The 22,329-nt window shown below is 40.7% G+C and overlaps 1 protein-coding gene across 3 annotated transcripts in view; it reads left to right on the top strand.

Moving 5' to 3' along the window:
- The first annotated feature begins 3,773 nt into the window (after window positions 1–3,773).
- Window positions 3,774–22,329, top strand: part of chrm2a (cholinergic receptor, muscarinic 2a) — a 51,534-nt gene continuing 32,978 nt past the window's right edge. Inside the window, exon 1 of one of the 3 annotated variants that reach the window (XM_056747970.1) lies at window positions 3,774–7,442. The gene's annotated coding sequence lies outside the window, so the exon portion shown is untranslated. Of the gene's footprint in view, window positions 7,447–7,473; window positions 7,717–22,329 lie in introns of those variants that run through there. The other 2 variants (XM_056747972.1, XM_056747976.1) reach the window with 2 other exon arrangements.

The following is a 22,329-nucleotide window of genomic DNA, read 5'->3' as shown; positions in this document are numbered from 1 at the left end:
GACGTCTGGCTCGTGATTGGCTCCCGTGGAGAGCGGCTCTGTTCTCTGATGAGTCTGAAACTTCAGGATTGATGCTTCTTCTCTACTTTAATCCGCACACGAGTTGAATTTATAATGCAGGATTATCTTAACTTTTTCAGATAATGTTTGTTTGTGTAGCTGGTAAACAGAAGAGCGAGGGCCACGAGCCGCTGACCTGCTGATAAACAGCAAAGCAGAATTCAATCAATGTATTACATCACAAGTTGTCATCGCATTAAAGCAGAATATATTGCTTTTAAATGCTGTCTACCTGGACAGCTCACTTGCTTTGTAATACTGAATTCAAATTTATTTCTGTAGCGCGTATCCGCTATTTTCCACTGCTGCAAAGCAGAAATGGGTCTGCATTAAATAAAAACGAATACAGACAGCATAGACGTGAGGACAAAAAACAGAAGAAAGTAAAAATATCAAACAGTCAGAATACATGATAGTGTTATTTATTTTCATAAGATGTACGTTGTATTAACTGTAAACGTAATTCTCTATATGACTCTTTTATTCACATGAAAGGACGACAGAGACATTTAATTCCAGGTTGACCCAAACAGACTGTATCAGCTAAATACCACAAAAAAATGAAAGAGTATGAAATCTGGAAATATTCAGGAGACGCCTGTGTAGTTCAAAGCTTTGCAGCTGTTATAGACAGGTCATAAAATACACACATGCACACAAAGTCATGTCCACAGGGACACGATTCACTATAAAGTTGTAACATTTTCCTGTCAATGTGGCTTAATTAACCATTGAACTTCTCACTAATACAAAACACTCTCTCTCTCTCTCTCTCTCTCTCTCTCTCTCTCTGGACCATCAGATTACATAAGAGCTGAAATAAGCAGCTGTATCTGAGGGCTTAATTTGTGGAGTTCACAGCTCAGATGTTTCTCTTTCGGAGTTCAGCAGATTTAATGAATGTTTTTATCTTCTAAAGTAACTCTTCACCCAGAAATGAAACTCCTGTCATTATTTATTCACCCTGAAACACACACGCTCCTGTAGCTTCATCCTCTGAGAAACGTTTCACTTTTTCTGCACTGAACATCTTCTGATTTCACACAGCGGAGAAACATATGACACGAGTTGCCATTTGCTTTCCATTTGATCTCATTGTTGAGGAGAAACGAGGAGAGATCTTATTTGTTATTTCCCTCACTCGCTCTCTCTCTCTCTCCCTCTACTGTGTTTATCTGCTGTGACTGTACATCCATTTAAAGTGGATTTGTAACAGCAGACTGACTTTTACGGCGTTGATTCTGTGATAGATGAATATTAGAAAGTCATTCCCATAAGAAAAATCACAAGATGAGATCTCTTTAATATCTCTGTTTTTTCTCCTAGACATCAATGAAAATAAATGGAATATTGCGCAACACATACACATGTGGTCAGATGAATAAACTATCATTCAATCACTTCATCTCATTCCTCTTTATTTGCTGTCGGGTTCTCCCTCAGGAGAAGCTTCTGGATGAACAGAGTGGACATTAATTCACTTTACTCCTCGTATGGAGTGGCAGGGTCACACACACACAGTCGGATCTTATTATAAGAGCTCCAGACAGAGATCCGGCGCGATGCTTTATAATAAACAGATCACATCGTGTGACACTTACTGTAATCTCTAAACTAGTGAAATTATAATGAACAGGACTGATGTAGATTTCTTCGGCTCCGCTCATTTCAAGCGTAACAAATTAACTTTCCCATCATCCATATGTGCCTGAGGATTTAACACCCAAACCACAAAAGCAGTGAAAACTCAAGAGTAAGGTCAATATGAACTGACTGTGTGTGTCATGTGCTCAACGGATAAAGCAGGTTTCTACTGGAGAAACAGCAGCTGTCACACCAAACACAAGAGAACTTTAGACTAATGCAGCTGAAGAACTGGAGCATTACAACAAGTCACTCAGACTGAAAAATATCAGCAATTAATTTTCAACCTTTAGGCACAGATCTGCACGCACATGAGCTTGTGAGCACATTCTTCTTTCTCTGCTTCACAACTATCTGCAATTAATTCAGTTAAACTGCTTCACACATTCTTTCCTAATGTTGTTTTATATATGAGATGAGGTTTAAGTGAGCAATTCATCTTTCTGCGCAAAAAAACGTAGAAATTAACACTTTAGAAATGGTAGATGAAGACGTTAGAAAACTTATTTTATTGAAATCTTAAATGCAAATCTATTCACTAAATCAATTTTACATTTGAATGTAATTATTTTGAGCTGCTGTGTCTTTAAAGATTAAAACAGCAAAACTAGGCTTTATCGCTTTAAACCGCATATAGCGTGTGCGTGTGTGTTCCTGGTGCACATGAACAGCTTTCATTTAGCAGAAACAATGGCTACACTAATGGAACATGAGAGACACACAGAACAGAGCAACAAAGGCACTTACACACACATGCAGACGAAGACACACATACACACACACAAAAACACAAGCACATGCAGACTTTAAAAGCAAATGTGAAACAATTCTCTTTGTGGTCTGCTGATAAGCATTTTTTTTTTCGTTTGTGTGCTGATGTTGCTAAAAACCAGGGCCACCTATTAACCCCCAAATAGACACACACAATAAGCAGTGTTTGAGCCCTTTGTGTGTGTTCTTCATCTATCAACTTTAAATGCAGATAAACATTAGACAATAGTGATGAAAAAGGAACAGAGCCACACTGAAGAATTAAGAAGCTTATGTGTGTCCTGGTAAACCCTACAGTCTAAGGACCAAATGTCTCCAAAAAATATAGTAATAGCAATACTTTTTGACCTTGTGTGGACTTTGTTTGGGCACCATGAAGAATACAGCTTAAAATAATTATTGTCTTAAATGTTGAAATGTTTGTGTTATGATTTGGTTGAGAGGTGAGGGTTGCAAAATGCAGAATTTTGTTTGTATAAAATAAATCCTATTGTCTATGGAAAGTCCTCATAAAACATAAATGTGTATGTGTGTGTGACAGAGAGAGATTAACATTGAGAGACAGGGTGTAACTTCTTGCTGTCTATCTTCATGACACACACACAGACACACACAGACGGGCACACTATACACTTCTATTGCTTCTAAAGCTAATTTTAATGCCTACAGACTGAAGTGTGCTCCCGGGCGTGCCCTACCAGTCCTGCGGATCAGACTGAATGCAAATCCAGACTTTAATCTCTTGATTTCTCCCGTTTTTCTCCTGAGAAAAGACCTGATTTATATTAATAAAATGAGTGTGCAGCAACAGTTTAAAAGCTTAATTTTCACAGGAGCAATAAAAAAGTGTGACAATGAATCACACTTAAAAATGTGAGAATGTCACTATTAAATTACATAAGAGCAAAGCCCCATCTCACAAATAATACTTGACGTTTTTCACACAACTTCAGTAGTTTGTTTTTATTTGGAACTCAAGCGTTTTATCATCAATCCTTGTGTGAAATGTTTTGCTTAAAGTTAGTGAGGGTATTTTTCTTTAAAATGTCACTTGCTTGGACGTTTTGTTATCTAACAGAATTACATTCCAACTTTTATAAATGTGGCTCAGTTATCTAAAGCCTTCAATACACAGTCATTTACACTCACAATACATGGCAAAATGTTTCCTATCTCTCACGTCAGAAATGATTACAGGTGTTTCCTCCTTAACAAGATCTTCCGGTCACACCCAGAGAATTGTGGGTTAGAAGCTGGAGGTCTGCGTCATGAGAAAACAAACGCATGCACACACACACACACACACACACATTACAGAGGACATTGTTCAGCAGACACCTAACAAATGGATATTGCTGGAGGTTATGAAGAACACAATCACTTAAAGGGTTAGTTCACCCAGAAATGAAAATCCTATCATGAATTACTCACCTCTATCCCGTTAACAGTGGAAAGCGTTCGTGTGTGTGTTTTTACATCTCCAAAATGACCCAGTGCATCAAATATTATGAAATGAATGAGTGACCTGAAGAGATGAAGGGCAGACGGATGGATGTGCACTGAGCTGACTCTATCTGTCACTATGAAAGAACTTCAGCTTTCTATACGAGACCAATTTCTGTTCAGCACCACAGAATGATGCAACTCGCAACCAAGACCACGACGTGAATCTGAAAACGATCTCTGCTTCTCCAGGATAAACACTTACATAAAGATTCAGCCAAACATGTACATGAACATACTGTCATCATTGACTCACCTGCACATCACTCAAACCCTCTTTAACAGCTACAGTTTGTGCTCCTGCTGAGCTATCATACAGCTTCAGTAAAAAGAAAAATCACAGATGAGATCTCTTGAAAAACCTCTATTATTTGTCCTAGACATCAGTGTGAACAAATGAAGAGTAAATGAGCTCAGGTTTGTCAAGTCTGCAATCAAAAGTCAATATTATTGAAGATCTCGATATGAACTCAAACATTTCTCATTAAATTTAACCAAATCTAGATGATTTGACCTCTACAATCTACATTCATTTCACACCTTCAGTTACAGTCTCTGTTGTTTCTGTTTTTATTCCTCATGAGCAATTTTACATTGCAGAGACTTAAATGAAACACAACTGAGAACTCCATCAAATCTTCTGGGATTTCATTGCATTATTCCTTTAACCTTCAAACAGCTGCTACTCTAAAACGTGTAGTAACGTGAAGTTAAATAACTTGATTTAAACATCACTAAGACCTGATCCAGCCTTATAGCTCTTCACAAATGCACATTAATTTGGAGATGTTTAGCGGTGAGGTCACCTCTAAATGAGGGATTTTAAAGCAATTTTGATGGAGTGTCTCGCTCTCTCACTTCATAACCCTGTGTGTGTTTATGACGTGTTGTTTATGTGCGTCTTGTTCTCTCATAGAAGACATCGATCTGGCTCTCCTCTAATCTGCTGCGCTGCTAAAAGGCAAGAATTAAGCTGCACTTGAACACGTCACTAACAGAAAGAGAGAGAGAGAGACTCCAGAGACACATTGATGGAGCATGTGGATCATCCGCAGGTTTGAACGTCTTCTCCCTAGGGGTCCATTCACACTGTGAGAGAGACATTACTGTTTGTGTGTGCGTGTGTGATGCGGCCCACTCATAAAAGCATAACACACACATATGAGAGAGAGAGACGTGAATATTATTAAATATAAACAAATAACAAGTTAACCGGAAGTGCCATAAAATACAACAATGCTAGGAACAATTGCGTGGATACAGAAGGTGATTCCAAAAGTGGTTGCTAGGGTATTACTATGCGGTTGCTAGGGTGTTTTAAAGTGGCCCGAGTAAAGAGCCGACACCAAGATATTGCGTTTTGTTCGATTTTTATACACACTTTACTGTCTACAATGCAATACATTAACATCCATAGCACAAACAGTGCAAATTAAACTAATTATTTGGGTTTACAAAAGTAACACCAGAAAAACAAACCACACAACCACACTTTTGTTACAGCCGTATCAGGTCTCACATTAATCCGATTGATTTGTATTTGTCCTGATCCCTGGCACGAGTGACAGACGGCTGACAGACAGTTCATTTAAACTGAGACGTTCACACAATCATCCCGCCTGTCTATTCCTCCGTCTGTCCTCTTCCTCCACTCCATATTCCTCTTCTCCAGCAGCAGACAAAGCTATCGCCACCAGAGGAACGGCTCTGATTGTATGTGGCCATTGTGCACTCCGTCTTTCCTAAATGAGAGACGAGGCTCCTCTATTAGCAGCTGTCAATTAAAGGGCTGCGATGGGACTGTGGCGGTACAGACGTCCGTATTCTCCGCCTCGGCGGCGTGGGCTGAATTGGCATGTGAAATAATACAGATATGTGGCTCGGAATCAAACCATGGGCGTTAATTAAACACAGAGATCAAACTAACAACGTCATTTTCTACCAATCCAACTCTGGGGCACTTATTTTACCCGCTCATTAAACAAATACAACACAACATCATTAATGAAGAACATCAGGTCATTCTGTCACCGCAGGCATTTACATGTTGTGCATGCGTGAACTGTCGTTTAACAAACTACATGCAGTCATTTTATAGACATGATGTGCACGGAGATGGATGTGAGCTCACAACTGCACAAATTTAACAACCAAGAATCACAACACACACACACACACACTCAAATGACGGTGAGAGAGTGTGTGTTTCTCCAGTAGATGTCAGTATAATCTTCAGATGTTACAAGCGTTCTGCAATCCGTCAGGTGCGTTCATGCTTAAAAAACGTTCAGACATACAACTAAAACCACACAAAAGAAGTTTGGTTGCATCACCCAATATATTTATACATTATTTCCATGTCGTTTTGGGGGGGGGTATATTTATATGTTAATACCGGGGTATTTCAGTAAGAGACATCCAACATTTGCATAAACACACAGAGCAGATCACTCTCAATCAAGAGTTGCTTTGATCCTGAGTTCATTGATGATGTGAAAACATGTTTAATCTGATGTTCGGCTAAACAGAATGTGATTTTGGACATGGCATCGAGGTTATTCAATGGGTCTGTTGATCATACACTAGTAATCTTTGAAGTACACTGGAGTATTATTCAAATATCATTGTATGTGAATGTGGTTTATATGAAAGTTTAACTCAAATGTTTTGACATTGTTAGTAATTAAATGTGTATAGTAATTGAGTGGTATTGTTATTTCATACAAATGTATAATGTCAAATGAATACAGCAATAAATCAATACCCTAGTATTACCCCCTGATGCCATTAGTATACCATGGTACCGCCACAGTACTCTTGTATAAGTGGATTAGCGTCACACATCACGCGCAGCGGTACATTTTTCGCCAAAAGGTTTTTCATGGTTTAGTGTAGACACAAATCTCCGAGGACGCGCTGCGCAGTCATGGCACGTTCGAGCAAGACGCTCAAATCCCGTTTAATCCAGAGGCGTCGGAGCGCGTTAACGCGCCGCAGGGCTCTCGTATCGATCCATTGGGCAACTGCGCGCTGTCCGTGGCGCTGAAATCCAGTCAATCACTTCAGTCACACACGAACGTCTCTCTACACAATCATTTGTGCGTAAATATCACACACATCATATGTGTAATAGCTAAGAAAGGGACGTTTTAAAAAAATAAAACTCAGTTTTATCATAGAGTTACGTTAATGAATAGCCTAAGCGTCCTCCTCCTCGCGTGTAAAGTGAAGTGCGTTAATGATATGTGAGAATGATGCTGGAAAGGGTCCTCCTGTGTCTCCTCCCATCCCTCCTGTTCTCCATTCCTCACTTCCACTCCTCATTTCGCGTTCACCAACGAGAAGAGCTTCAGCCGTCCAGCATCATGTCCTCAGACGTCCAACTGCGTGACCGAACGGACCCACTGACCACCTGCGACCGAGAGAGCGGAGACCCCGCAGGCGACACGAGCGACTGAGAGCAGGTAGGTGAGCTTCTCCACAGAACTACTGTACGCGCTTTTCCTGCAATAACACTTGTTTGTTGCGTGTTTTGATGCACTTGGCGAATGTTTTAGAAAATGCATTACAGCGCACAACATTGAAACACATAAAAGCATTTTTAAGCATGAAAGATTTGATGCTTTCAGGAGACCAGACGAAATGCCCGTTAGTGAACGCGCAACATGGAGAGTCCAGATACCCAAGATTTCTGAAACAATCCAAACCATCTTTAAAACCTGCCACATAGAAATCCTGGTAAACATGCAATTTGTCCAACGTCATATAGTCTAGTCTATCCCACTTTTCTGGGCTATTTTCACGCCATCAGTTGGATCATTTAGCTATGTTGGAGTGTGTAACTTAAATCGATATAAAGCCGCAGATTCAGTCTCTCAGTTTTTTGATCGAGCTGTTGAATTTGACAGCTGTGCCACAGAGACACAGTTACAAGCATCACAACACATCAGTCCTGATTTTTAACAGCAAAGCCTTCACATCCCAGTGCAGAATCAGACCCGAACTAACCAGACTCATTCCCTCTCCGCGTGCGCACTGACTGAAATCTAAAGAGGCACACGCACAAATCAACTAAAATTATTCTGGAAAGCTCAGGCTTCATTCTCACATCCAGTGTCCTGTTTTAGATTCCAAAATTAAGGATGAAAAACTTAAAAGAATGAACTGCGTAATAAAGAGTTTTACATAAACAAGATGTTGCGCACTTAAAACCCAGAGCGACATTAACACGGCATATTCCATTTAAGCTCAAAAACACACTAGACAGATTTATTATGTAACCGGTCTACAATCTAATTGGTTATATATATTCCCTGAATAACCCTGCGCCTGTGCGTGTGTTAGGAAACTGTTTTCCATCTCCACCTGATGTGATGGACAAACCTTTATGATCATCTGGCGATTGCTCTCAGTTTCAGAACACATTCGCACAGGTCATTTATTTTCCACTTAAGGCTTGTTACAAAAACAACACGGAGCACAAACATTGATCAATACGAGCAAATGTTTTCGCTGAGGAATGAATTCTGCAGAGCCGTTCTATTTTACGCACGGGAGTGTTTCATTTCCAATGCGCATTTCATTTGATTGTCTGGATGACGGCTAATTTTGTAAAAAGTTCAGAAGAAAACATTATTTTGCTGGCTGTTTGCTTTCGGGCTGGTTTGTTGAGCTGATTATTCATTTATTGAAGACGGTCGCGCAAAATCAAAAGCTCTATATGACCCCCAAAATGACCGCGAGAAAGAAAATTAATTGGGGTTCTTCAACACAAATATGTAAACGCAAATACAACTTTATTAGATTATATTTTCCAAAACATTTCTCAAATATCCGTATTAACTGCCATTAAATTTTAGTCTCCCACGTATATGCAGAGAGATTCCTAATGAAGAATGAGATTTATATACTCTAATGCTCCGTTCATGGATCAGAGCACAAAAGTGAAATCAATCACATTTGTGATCTCATTGATAATCAAAGCGCGTCCTGCGTCCTGCGTTTCCCCTTAAAATTTTATGGTTCCTATGAATGGTAATGGCTGTTTTAATGGTTCCTTGAAGATTCACTCACGACTGATCATAATGTAAGCATCGATTGCACTTGTTCTAATAAAATGATGGATTATTGCACATATGTGGATTTGGAGTTGATGAATTGTTGCTGTACAGTGCAGATTAAATGTGGTTTAAACGCAGCGACAGATTTACGCGTAAAGACGCGGAGGTCTAGTACCTGTGGATTTAAACTAACGCGTGACACTTACAGCTCTGCTGATCTGGAACAGATGGCTTGTGCACATTTTCAGTGAGGCTTATTGACAACGAGAGGCCGAACATCTTCAGGTCGTTTGGTTTGGTTTGGTTCGTTCTGCTGCGTTAGAGCGCGCGTTTAGGTGCAGAGGAGCGCGAGCATGAAGATGCCCGGTGCCGCGCGCAGGTAGGCTGAGAACGCATAAATATAACACAGCTATTGTGAAGATCCCTGAAATCAAAACTAGACTTGATAGATTATACAAACAGTTTGGTGACCCTTTCGAGTTTCAATAGGAAGTTGCATTCCTCAAATCCTTGCATGCGGTGTTGCTGCAAATGATTCATATGAATCAGTCACCTGGTAAAACAGTTAGGATATGGCATGAGATCTCATTGCAAAGCCTGCTTCAGGGCAGCGTTGCACCTCATCTTCATCATTCCACACTCTCATTTTAAACATCTATTTTAAGCTCCTTTTCTGCCCGGGTGACTGCGATGTTAAAGTGTTGAAGGAAAGACATAATTATCTCTGCTGTACACACAATAACAAGCACCAGCCGCTGCCGGAGTGAATGAACGTGTGTGCCAGTGACCTTTCCACAACACTGTTTGTATTTTCTAAACCAGGCCGTCAGTCTTTCAGCGGTGATGGAACCTTCCGGCTTAAAGAAAAAGCATAAAGCGCGTGTGACCTCTGACCCGTGTGCCTGTCATAACAGTGTTTTGTGTTGAGCAGTCTTGTGAAAGCATTTAATGTCATCCATTCAGAGTTTAATGTCAGTGCGAGGGTGGATTGCTCACAGTGGGGTGTTAAAAGTTTATACAAGTTTACAGCGCACATGAGTTGTGAAGTGATGATAGTGAAGTTTTGGTGGATATGGATTATGGGAAGGTTGAAAGCTGTAGGTTTCTGTTGACTAATGTAACAATAAGATGCCATTTTAATCGTTTAGAAGCACTAACAGGACCACTGAGAGCACCTCGGATTGATTGAGAACATCTCTCACCACACACACACTTTATCACCTCTCTCTCTCTGAAAAGTACAAAGCCCTTCATGTTATTGACCCACAACAGAAAATGCGTGCGTGCGAGAGAGAGAATCTCTCCTTCAGCATTCCAAGTCATTTATCAGAGTTACTAAATTTGCGAGATGTAGAGAAAAGAGAGAAAGAGACAGAGCGTGTTTGATTTGAATCAAAGCATCTGGCGGGTTTCAGTGTCATCTCCTCATTTCCGTCTGTCCTTGTCTGCTTCAGAAGCGAGAGAGTGTGAGGTAAACTGAAGAAGTGCTTGTCCTCATGTATTATAGTAACAAGAAAAGAAACACGATTGCTGAGGAGGAGGAGAACGCAGCGGTTACGTCTCATAATCTGCTCCTCGCAGCAGGTGTCATAACCTCCGTCATTTGTTCCACAAAGAGATGAGCACAGAGAGACACAAATGACAAATACATGCAAATTCGCTCACTGTTTCTTCTAGCGTACATGTGCGCTGTTGTGGAACATCCCGATGCTTGTGTTACGTTACGTGAATACAAAAAACGAAACCGTATTTTGCTTCAGGTATTTATAAAATGCACCAAGTCTACATTTTCTAATTTGATAATATACAGAATACCATAAGAAACATCATGAACCATTGACAGATCCTGTTGTAAGCAACCGCCTGTATTTGAGTTTGCCGATTTAGGTTCAGACTACACAATATTTTTTCACAATAGTCAATCTGTCAGTTTTTGTGATTTTCCTTCAATTCTCGTTGTGTCTTAGACAAGAAAGTGTCACACTACACAGTGCTTCCTGACCAATCATGGCCTCATGATGGCATGATGTCATCAAAAATGAGCAACTTTATGTTTGAAAGCTGTGTGTATGGAAAGGATTCTGTGCTCCTATTGGTCAACGTCACAGATGTAATGAGATCATTCATGGCGAATTAAAAACCGGACGTCATCAAACATTCCAGACGCACACTATACTAAAAACCATAAAACAATAAATTCTTACGTCTCAGTGTCTATTTTTATTTACAAATGACCACAAAACCCTGCGTCAAATGGATGTTTCCAAATATGATATTGTGTAGACTGAACCCGGTATTACTGAGCAACTGTATTTTGTGTCTAACCTCAGGACAGCAGCTGAGCGTCACTTGTTCATGTTCTCGTCATTGTACCTGGATTAAGGCTCATCTTTAGTCAGTAGTCGGTCATGTGAGCTGAATTTCATCCATCCCATCTGTGTGTGCACTATTCCTACAGGAAAAAAGGGAAATTACACACAGTTATTTCCCAGAAAGCTGCGTGACCTCACTACCAACACAACTAAAACACACAGACACACACTCTCATGAACTTCATGACATTAAGAGCAGCGGCTCACACACTTCTTTCCCCCACGGGCGTCTTTTCTTAAATGGCACACGCTGTGGCCGTGTGTGTGTGTGTGTCAGTCTGTTGACACACTCGGCTGATCTTCATCTCTCTGGGTGTGCGACGCGGCATGTTTGAGGCATTTTTCTACATTTCACATCTAATATTCTCTGTGCAGAACTCTAGAGGCACAAGCGCTGTCAGACACGAGCACAACTGACAGAAGAGAGGAAACTGTGTGCGTGTGTGTGTGAGGGCCTAAAGGTTGTTCAGAGCATCAGTAAAACAGCAGGACACCCCCGGACAGACACCCGCTCCGCACCACTACATCTCTCTGACTGCATTTATACTTTAAGGCCAAATACACAGACATATTTCATTCATGAAAGACGAAGATGCCGTGACAGATTGTGAACAAAAAAATCTCATTTCCCAGAGGAGAATATTATTGCTCACATGTTGCTCTTTTATAGCTCAGGAGATTTGATGGAGTTCTCAGTTGTGCTTCGTGGAAGTATAAACGTGGTCTCAGAAGTTTCTATTACAAATAGAAAGAAATAAAAATGGTAAATGTACATCGTAAACTGAATGGAAAATGTATAAATAATCTGGATTTGAGTCAATTTGATGAGACATTTTGAGATCTTCAATAATATTGAATTTGGATAGCAGACTTGACAAATCTGAGCTCAGTTTGACACATCATCTCAAACTGTAATGACAGACACATTTCTGACTCTTTTTCTCAGGAGAAATAACGGAGACTCGGGTGAGACAAACGTTTGCATTTGTTCTCCATTTAATGTCACTGATCTCATCTCTGATTTTTCTTTCTTCTGGATTATTTTTGTATTTATTTAAGGTTAGACAGAAACACTGTACCCTACCACATTGGAAGCGTGTATTTAACATGCGCTTCAACATGACTCTAAATTAGATGTAGATGTAGGTCAGATAACCAGATATCACATGTGGAATAGATTTAGAGTAAAGACCAAAATCAAATTGGATATCACGTGTGTTTCTGCTGTATACACGTGTGCAACAAGATCTGATCTCTATCAGATATCGGAGAAAACATCAAATAAAAACATGGCAATTATCCTTCAGTGCAGACTCATCCTGTCTCTCATCTCTACTTTATTTGACAAAACCATTCAGCCAGCCGTCAGCCAGCCAGTATTACAATTTAATTCCTCTAAACTATAATCAAATCCGAATTCAAAGATCGTTATTACAATATAGAAAAGAAAGAGAGTCTGTATAGGTCTGATACATTATTCCTCACCGCTGTCTCTCCATGAATCAAATCTAAATGTGTCTGTGCTGAAATGTGACAGTTGTAAGCAAACTTGTGAAGGTTTAAACCATGTGAAAATCTGATATTTATTTTTGCATGAATATAAAGTGACGACCTTCAGAGGACCTTTAACAATTACCGCTCAACTGCTCCTATACACAGAACTGATTTAATAAGCAATAAGAGTTGTTTGATACAGGCTTAGGACTGGTTCAGAAGAGGATCAAGACTGGTTTAGGACTGGATCAAGTGTGTATCGTCAGATAGTCCAGCGGGCATCAGTATTCATGGACGGCATTTATTTTTCATTTAAAGTGATCTAACAGAGCTGGACGCGGCCCAACGCAAGGTCATCAACCCGCTTTCCTCTGTGTGTTTATACCAATCAATACACACAGACACACACACACACTGTTCTCCTTATGAGGGGATTATTCTGGCTTTGAGAGTGAAGATGCCTTTTTCAGTGCATGTTGTACACTTCTGCCGTACTGTCCGTCTTCTCAACTAAATTAGATTCAGATTTCTTTAGACCTGAAGCATTAGGACAGACTGTCCCAAAGACAGAGAGGAAATTAAAGTGCAAGAATGAGAACTTGAGGGTCAAGGAGTGTTACATGAACCGTACATGAGCACATCCTTGTTCTCAGGATGTTCTCCAAGCGTCACATTTACATTTATGGATTTTGCAGATGGTTCATCCAAAGTGACTTCATGTGCAGTCCAGCTACTGTACTGTACTGACATTTCATTAGTTTGCACTGCTAACGCGACATTATACAAAGGGATAAAAATACACATGAATTATTTTACTCACCCTCATGTGGTTGTAAACCTGTATGTGACTCTTTCCTCGGTGGACCACAAAAGAAGATATTTAGTGGTTTTGAGTTCATACAATGGAAGTGAATGGGGTTCAGTGTTGTTTGATAATCAACATTCTTCAAAAAATCTTCTTTTGTGTACTGAAGAAGAAAGAAGATGAAATAATTATTCCTTTAAGGGTCATCAAAATGTAATGTAGCCTATTAAACGCACACAGTAAGATTCTCTTCACACTGGTTAGGGAATGAGAATAAAACACACTTAGGACACTTTTATTGAATGTGATTTTGTATTCAGACACATTTGATGATGCAAATACATGCAATGTCAAGCTGGAAGCGTTCACGTATTCTTACAATACAGCTCTTATGTGTGATACTGTACCAGGAAACACACACAGCAAAGCACCAGCTGTCGCCGTGCTGGGGTGAGGCAGTCAGATGCTTGTACAGGACAGGAGACCCTCATAAGACCCCAAACCGAGAAACATTTACATTCCTCACACACTCCTCCGTTCTAATTACACAACATATCTGATGTGCGTCTCCTGAGAGCCTCTATCCAATTATCTATCTGCTAGCATTCACCTCTTCTCTTTCTCTCTCCATCTATTACACCTCCACACATTCACTCGCTCATTTCCTCAACCGCCTCATTACTGAGAGATAGAGAGAGTTAGACAGAAAGATCTCTCTCTCTCTCTCTCTCTCTCTCTCTCTCTCCCCTTCAGGATTTTACCTGTATAATGATGATAATAATGACCAGATAAAACAGCGTTCTATAATAATATCCATTCGGGATGAATGTTTGACCTCGCCTCTGCGTGTGAACTCTGTTCAAACAAGTTCACTGAAAAGTGAAAGTTGGTCATCTTTAGCTCTCCCTCGGGTCATTTTATGGCGCGTCATTGACAGGAAATATTTTACTGATTATATCTCAAGGGATATAGTCATACTTCCTACCTACATTCTACTCCTTATAGTTTAGTAGAGCTGTGCTCACGCTTTGCCTCATGTTTTCTTCAGATGATGTAGAAATCTATCAGAATGATCGAGGAGGACGTCTGTGTTTGTAATGTGAAGTCTGGAGGTCAGGATTGCACATTGTGACACACTGTTATGTGATAATTCTCTCTTTAGTCGCTGGTCTCCCCAGTTATCAGAACATCACAGAAAAAACTGCTCCGCTGAATTGCTTGGGGAGATGCCAGGGGCCACGTGTTGTCCCAGTCACCCTGCTAACCCATCTGAGAAAATCGAACTGAGAAAAACTGAGAATCGAACCCTGAGGGCCTCACACGCCTGCAGGAGCCATATTCCATTCCCTAACCGCCAACTTTGATTACATGCTTGTTGTACAAATACCACGACCCCGGACTGTAACTTATGAGAGACAGGATGAAACGATAAGGAAATGAAGTCGACTTTGAAGCAATTTTCTTTCCTCACTACGAAACATGGCTGAAATACGGAGCAACAGCAGAGACTCACCCTGGAGATGATCATGTTCAGTCTCACAGTGATTCTCTGAAGTATGCGGCCGGCGATGTTCAAAAGGCGACAAGACCTGCAAGAGAGTTAGAATTGAGCTCCATGGACAATTTAACAAACATATAGAGCAGAAAATGACATTAATCTTCCCCTTTTGGCCCAGAGGTACATATTATTTCTTAGAGGTTTCTGTCTCATACCTCGGGAAGTCTCTGCATCTCCTCTTTACACTGAAGTGAAATAAAGATGGTGATTTGAGTAGGACTATAGAGGCATAAAGTGAATGTGCATAGCTCGGATGATTGGATTTGGATGTGGTGAGCGGTGCTTCATTTCATATTAAAATAGTTGATTTGACTGCAGACTTGTTAAGATGTCTTCTGAAGCTCTAAAGAAGACAGATGTAAGATTAAAGGGGCTCGAAAGAGATCTCAATTGTGGTTTTCTAACATACAGGCAAAAGACGTCCCATCTTTGTATTTTGTTTTGGTATAGGACCAAATAAAAAAAGACCACCATAGGAAAATTGTCATCTTATTTTCATTCATTTGTATGCAACACTTCACGAGATCCCAAAAATGAGAATTCTTCCATCAGTCATTCACCTCGTGTCATGTCAAACCAGTATGACTTCCTTCTTCAGGACACAAAAGAAGATCATCAAATAACACTAAACCCGATTGACTTCCATTACATGAACACAAAATCACCGAGACATTTCTCAAATGATCTTCAGTTGTGTTTTATTTGAAGAAAGAGTCACATGCAGGTTTACAACCACATGAGAGTGAATAAATGATAACCGATGTAGGATCTGGTCGGACCAAAGGTGACCATTTGTGGATCGTAAATCACCATGACCTCTCAGCAGGAATCTAACCGGCGTCAGCGAGTCTGATCCAACTGCCCTCTCTTACAGCATCCCTCATTTGACCAGGATAGATTCCAATACACTCCCCTGGACTTCAAAGGAGTCCCAACGGGGAGGACGGATGGCCCAAAAAAAGGAATGCGCCAACTAGATTCATTCCTCTTGTATTTGTCTTTCTTTCTCCTTAACCACAAAAGAATGGTCTAAATGGGTATACACCCATATCTCAACATTGTTTGCTTGCCCCTAGTTATACAGCCTCACCTATAACTTCAAAGGCATGTGTGCTTAGTTGTATTCTGTTTATATTTACATTCTTGTACAAACTTCAGGTCAACGTACTTTCATGTTTCATATCTAATTGTTTCCCTTTTCATTCCTTACAAGATTGTGTATAGCACAGTAATGTATTTTATACCATACTCATCTTATTCTTTTTCTAAGGCTATTACAGCCCAAACTTCAAGGTGCTTCTATGCAAATAAGCAGGACAAAGAAACAATGATTTCGCGCCCAAAATCATCTCATCGCATTGGATCGCCCACCTTGGAGGGGCGTGAAGCCCCCAGGCTTAAAGCATCTGTGAACGGAGCAAACCATGCTCATCTCGTGCTCTCACGCGCTCCTGTGCGGTCACGTCATCGAGACCGGTCACTCATCTTGGAGACAGCTTCTTCCGGCAGTTTGCTTCGGCTTCGTTCTAGCTTCGTCAACCAATCCGGTTCTAAGAAAGAATTAGACAGACTCACCCGCTTGCTTTGAAACCATCAGGACTTTCCAACGCGCACAAGAATTGTCCCAGATATTCTAAATAGCTGCGTTTAAGCTGTAACCCCTTTTAACTACGGAGACTGTCCTCGATGGTTCATGCATATGTGAATAGCTGTTTGTAATACTGCCACTCTTTGCATTGTCTATTTCTTCCATTTCTTTACTGCTTTTATGTTTCATGTGTTGTTTGTTAGCATTTGTCTCCACGCTTGAATTATTTCTGTTTACTTATCACATATTAACGTCACTTAAACTGCTTGATTTCGTTATAATTTCTAAAGCGGTACTGCACTACAGTAAGAATGTTATGTTTCCAAGGCCAGGAAAGTAATATTTCTTAGAGTTGATATATGATCTGCTGATCACTCGCTGGACGATTGCATTTAGTTTGTCGCTATTATAAGGTCTACAGCATTAGGTAAAGTGTGTAAAAATAGGTATGGTTAATCACCATTATTTAGCCGTATTTTACTGTGGTTATACTCATAGTTTTGTCCGAAATACACTACACAGATTTGTTTTATTTTTTCCTCGGATCTGCACATGGCCCCCCGGAGGCTGATTCTTATTGCCCTGGATTTCTCCTGAACTCTTCTGACTTTGAGAAATCAGCGCTGTGTTGTATATCACAGAGATGCTTGGCTGAGCGAAGGACTTTGAGAAGCTCTGATGTTATCAGGTGTGTATGTGTTTTCATCTGATGAAACATTCGGGCCGAGCAGTTTTGATAGCCTTTGACACTTCTGTTTTTTGAAGCGTTTTTCTCTTATAGACGAGCAGATGTACTAATGAAAGATTACTTGATAATCATTCATCTTGTCGTATTACTTTGTACTTTTACCAAATGTTTGTTTATTTGAAGATCTCATCTCGCTGCTTGGTTCTGAGCTTCATGCTGTTGGTGAATGTTTGCGCTCGCTGGATTACGTCTGTTTGTTGCAACGTTTTTTATTTTAAAAGGATTTCGCCGTATACGTGCACAAGTCCTCAGTTTATTTCAGCGTACTGTGAGCTTGTAATTACACCATTAGTGTTGCTCTGAAAGGAAAATGAAAGCCTCCAGCCTAAGAAACCGCATTCAAATGAAAAGCCTTGAAATTTACATCACAAACAGACAGCTGGAAACATCTAAAACACTTCGAAAGCGCTAACGTGTAGTTTTCCTGACATTATAGTTTGAGATGTTAAAGCGATAGTTCAACCAAAAGTACACATTTTGTCACCGTTTACTCGACAACTGCCCGGCCCAGTTTTTCCCCCACAGCGCCATCCGCCCGGTCACATTAGCGATTCAGTTAAGATATCAGGTATGGAGAGGTGTTGAGCGAGAGGTTATTCCCGAGAGCTTCAGCGCTGTCACATTCAGAGGCGCTCCTAACAGTCACATCTCCAGAAAGCGGTACATCGCCCTGGGCTTGGAAAGCACGGCGTCCCGTCCTGAGATTGTGGGAGAACGGTCCTTATATTCTAGCAGGTGATGCTGCTGAATCTCTATTCAATCCAGAAGGCTCATTATCAATGTGTCAAAATGTACAATGTCGGATTTGGATTACATCATCGGAATCGTTTCAGTGGAGATGCGACTTAAATCACAATCATTGCTTACTAACAGAACATCTCTCATCATTGCGTCACAACAAGGTTACATGGAGGATATAAATCATTACACGAGTGTGAAACTGCAAACATGCTTTAAAGCACTTATGTTTCTGTGTAGTCTCATTTGTTGAGGCCAAGCCTTTCTTATTTCTCTCAGCAGTACTCCACATCGGCTTCTGCACACATTCAATAGCACAATCCAATAGGCATTTACAAATGCAATCGTACATGTTCAGACATTTCAGACATTCAGTTCATAGGAGAGCTGTCATAACATTTCATTTGGAAAATCAATTCCACACAACTCATTCCTTCTTCTCTCTTTATTTTCATTGCTCGGAGCAAACATGCATTGGAACACAGCCCTGCATGCGTGCACATAGGCATGCGACAGAGCGAGCGGTCGTGATCCGTCCGCAGTCAGAGAGAACACACGCAGTACATGCTGCACACTGCATTCTCATCTTAGACAGATACTGAAACATGACCTCATTCTCTCATATAATTATTATGTAAATATTAAAACTGTTGCATTTTCAATCTCATTTTGTGTCAAACCGTTTTAATTTTTGGCAGAGCAATAATGAACGACTTGATATTTATGACTGGGTTTGATATCCTCGGGTTAAAGTCAATTTTAAATGCATTGCATTGTGGGATACGGCTTGTTCTGCTGTTCATTTTGGCAAATGCAATACAGTAAGTACATCTCTCTTCCATCTGAGCAATGATGGCGATGATGATCTGATGCATTTGTGTATCTGAGGCTTGCATCAGCGCTGGACTGGGGACAGTGTGTGTGTGCTGGTGGATTCCCTTCCGTTCTGTTCACGCTCAAACATCACTCAACGATCAGCCAACCATAACCATAAACCTGACAGCACAGAGAGAGAGAGAGAGACTCCTGCTGCTTCTGTCTCTCTCATCTCTGACAGGCAGGAAAGACCCATCGGTCACACATGTGTCCAGTGGCTTTGAAGTGTTTCCCGGCAAGTTAGCGGCGTGATTTTTCCCCAGAGAGCGAGACGGAGCAGGTATACGGCACCTCAGCCGGGCCAACAGCCTCCAATCACGACTCGCTCGGCACGGAGCGCTCGCTGCTGATTTTAAAGAGCTTTATATGTGCTGTAATTAACCCAGAACATCTGTCCCGCAGAGACGCTTTCATCACTGCAAAAACCTGCTGAACATTTCAACTCTAAACTGTTTTACACCAGCGCACATAATGAAAATTAACACGAAAATGCTTTCTGCGACCTGTTTTAGTCATCACTTCAGAGTGAAACGGGTTTAATGAGGGAGAGAAACGCAGGGCTGACTTGACTAAACCCTGAGACACAGCATACGTACAATCATACAGTGGCTATTGGATAAGTGTTTAACATGATTCAATATCAGTATTGATAGGTGAGGTCGGCCAAAAAGAAAGCTATTTATCATATTTTAATAAGAGACAATTTCTTCTTCAATGAATGAGACCAAGACTGGGTTTTAAAGATAGTTGGTCAACTAAAACACACATACACAGACTTTGATAACCTCACAGACTTTTAACACACCTCAGTTAGTTACAACCTGCAGCACTTTTATAAAACCACCTTAAAGCCGTGTGTGTGTAAGACACCGCTTTGACGCCGGTGTTTGATTGAGAATGTCGTTCCTATGGCAGCCTCAGTGCATGCTGGGATTGATTGAGCTGTCCCAGCATCCCCCAAACCTGTCACCAGTTGGAGTTATGACATCATCAGGCCTCTCATAAGGCTCTCCATTGTTTTGAAATGAAAGAACATCAATTTCCTGCCCAGTGAAGCCTACGGGATGATTTGTGGCCACTATTATCCTGCCAGAATGTGAAGAGAGTGCACAAATAAAAACTTAGAGAAAGAGAGAGAGAAGGGAAAAAATCCTCCAAAAGCTCCAAAAGCATTTGGACACTTTAGGTCACACTTAAAAATGTCTGAATGTCACACTGGATAACAACACATCTTTGAAATGAATGCCACTTTGATAAAGTACAAACACAGTTTTTAACTGATCTTAACATCACTGGCTTTCATTCAAAGTCTTTGAGGGAAAAAGTTTGTAGAGAGAGTTTCAGCATATTTGTTTGCAGACGACATTCTGATGATATTTTGACTGAATGCTGTGTCTTTCAGAGATTTTCACGTCGCTTACAAACCTCCACCTCCCCAACTCATACAGACTGTTCATGTTTGTGCCCGGCCCCATCAGCGTTCTGTATAAAAGTGCTGAACCAGACAGAAAGTTTCATCAGAGAATTTGCTGTCTAGGTGCTACTATAAGATGAGAATTTCAGTTTTTCTCAAGTTTATCTGTAACACACACACGTACAACGCTGAAAAATTGCCTCCAGCATATATTAACAGTACGCTTTTGAGCGGTCGTCTACTGTTCTCAGGTCAGATCACATTGTGTGCCGTCACACTGTGTGAGGCTGGACAATAGTGTGAGTTATCAGACAGACGCAGACAGGCGTCCCCCCTGTGGCAGATAAATGCGCAGCACGGCAGATTAATCCCGCAACGGACACGCAACACGGGTTTGTTCACTGGTCACCGCATGCTCTATGCATACTGATGTGATATTGTTGTGGTGTAGTTGAGTCCACGTGTGTCTCGTGGGGGTAAGTACCTGCACAGAATCAAATGACATCCGGTGGATTTGCTTTTTTCAAAATGCAAAACAGCATCAGCGTTTCCCAGCAGTCTCCAGCGGCGACCGAGGCCTCTGATAGAATAAATTCTGAGAATAATTCAGCACGATACGAGATGTCAGAAAGCAGCTTTAATCCGTCAAATCTTCTTCCCGCTAGTTGACGGGATTGTGCTTCGCCTTTTAATTTCAGGCAAACGCTCATCACGTTCAGTGGAGCCGCCGGTTCCACTGAACAGCAGCTCTGATTGGCTGTCTCAGGACGACGACAGGTGCTTGTAGTGTACACGTGTAAAATGTGTTTGCATATGCTGATAACACAGCTTTAGAAAAAAAAAGCTTTAACACAAGTCAAACTCACAAAATCGAAACATAAAACTCAAACAAGAAAAAGCAAACGCAGACCCGCAGATCAGTTCACATGAAGACAGAATACTCGACTCAAATAACGTTCACATTAGCAGTTTGCATACTAGTGAACAGAAAACAGTTCATTTAAAACCACACAAAACCTACAAAAACAGACTTGTGATATTCCTGTTTGCTGCATAATTTTACAATAGAAATACTTAAGCTGCTGTAAATTGTGGTACTGAATGATTCATACGAGACTAAGCTTTTTGCAATGCATTATGGCATTGGGGTACAAACAATGATTTTGGAACAATTATGTTGTTAATTTTTTTTGCTTTTTGCATAAAGAACATTCAAATCAATTAACAATCAATAAGTTACAATAGAGTACATGATTGAATTTAACTAGAACTAAAAATGAAATGCAGACTACTTAAGAGAGCTCTGTAACTGAACCCAGTTGTTTGTGAAGCGCACTTTGCACTGCAGTGATTTGTTTGTGGTTAAAAGCGATTATAGTTTCCTGATGTTAACCTCAGTTTAATCCCGATTTCTGTTCCCCGTGTCTATCAGAGGATCTTCCCCGCTGCCGCCGAACGTCTTGCAGAAGAAAATTAAATTTCAAAGGGCCGCTCCCTGCAAATCTTTCATTGTTGATTTAATTATGTCTCGCAGAGCAAAATCCCCAGACCCCGAGCCTGCCCTGTCTGTCTCTCGCTCTCATCTTGACACACACACATCACTAGTGACCACAGGATTGGCTAACAACAGTGACACAATCACTACTGCTAACAACCTTTCAAAAGTCTCAAATCTTGAAAAATTGAATTTCTTTACGA

Source organism: Triplophysa dalaica, chromosome 5 (assembly GCF_015846415.1).
Source record: "Triplophysa dalaica isolate WHDGS20190420 chromosome 5, ASM1584641v1, whole genome shotgun sequence".
Classification (NCBI taxonomy): Eukaryota; Metazoa; Chordata; class Actinopteri; order Cypriniformes; family Nemacheilidae; genus Triplophysa; species Triplophysa dalaica.
Note: the sequence above shows the minus strand (reverse complement) of the source record. Positions and strands in the feature narration are given on the sequence as shown.